Raw genomic sequence first — 1339 nt, forward strand, 5'->3', positions numbered from 1 at the left:
TGGTGTTTGTACTGTCTCTGTTATTAAGAATTTCATCAATTTCTGACGCAGTGTATTCCGCAAATCTGTCCATGATTGTACATAAGGCAGCTGACATACGTAAACATTGCAGACGGCCGGAAGCAGGCGTGAGCAATACTTCCTATAGAGATGCCACTATTGGTAATTGCTTAACGGCAGAAGTTGCCGAGAAATGGCCGGGAAGTACCGAAAAGTATAATGAGCTGAGACGTAAGCAGTCAACATTCCGCTCTCTGCCAGTCAACATTTCGATGTTGACTGGTCAACATTTTTCTAAGGCAAACATCTGGAATTTCGAAAATTTTCACTGTAGAAGAGTATAGAGAATAAAAAGTAACATAAAGGTATAACATATACAAAATTTACTGTCCAACCAACAAATGGGAGATAACTCCTGTCAAACAAATCTTGACAACAAAATTATTTATTGCAACACATGTGGGGTGAATAATAAACTCAAGCAGGACAACTTTATTCAAAATTGGAACATTATCACATTTTAGCTGCTTAAATATCAACTATCTTAATTACCTTTCCAGTTGCATTTTCTTTTCTGACGTCAATGCTTGCAGTTGTTGCTGTTGAGATTCTCTTTGTTTCGCTATTGATTTTAATAAATTCCTGGAACCAATGGCCTGGTGAGAAAAACAATACAGTAATAAGATTCCTGTATAACATATAAACACACAAAAAATATACAATGATGTCCCGCGTACAGTCTGTAATTGAAGTTGCCCAACTCCCAAGGTGAGTAGATGTGATGTTGGGAATAGTGAAAAATTCAATATTTAGTTAATATTTACCTCTTAAATATGGGTCTGACAGCTGGATAGTAAACTTTTTAAATCAACCTACAGGCTAGCTAGTTCTCTATAAATGAAAATGTAAACCTGTATTTTTTTTGACACAAATTAATCAGATTTGACTAATAGAAAGTAACTTGTATCATCTTTTTGTTTTAGAAATTCAATAATATTCTTATTCTTATTAGACGTCATCATCCAACTTTAAAAAGAAAATATATTTATTACCTTCATTTTTTCTTTTTCCACCTCCTTTGAAACATTATCTACAACCTCGATAAAGGTCCCAACAATCTTCTGAAAATCGCCAATTTCTGGAAAACAAAACAAATTCTTGATTACATGTATGTAATATCCAGTCTTTATCCATTAAGTTTCATGAAATTTCATTGAGGAATGAAGTCAAAAGAGTGATGACCAAGTTTTTCTAAAAATAGTTACAGTGACCTTGACTTTCAACGTAGAAACCAAAAACACGAACTTGTTAAAGGTATTGTCATACTACACACTTGTAT

At 33.6% G+C, this 1339-nt stretch overlaps 1 long non-coding RNA gene across 1 annotated transcript; it reads right to left on the bottom strand.

Annotated features, from left to right (window-relative positions):
- Positions 1–611: 611 nt before the first annotated feature.
- LOC110443994 lies at positions 612–1138 on the bottom strand. Its single transcript, XR_002462174.1, has 2 exons — positions 1053–1138; positions 612–656 (listed from the first exon to the last, which is right to left on the bottom strand). It is a non-coding gene; the product is annotated as an uncharacterized LOC110443994 (long non-coding RNA).
- Positions 1139–1339: the final 201 nt, after the last annotated feature.

The sequence above is a fragment of the Mizuhopecten yessoensis genome, unplaced genomic scaffold (assembly GCF_002113885.1).
Source record: "Mizuhopecten yessoensis strain PY_sf001 unplaced genomic scaffold, ASM211388v2 hete_35924634, whole genome shotgun sequence".
NCBI lineage: Eukaryota > Metazoa > Mollusca > Bivalvia > Pectinida > Pectinidae > Mizuhopecten > Mizuhopecten yessoensis.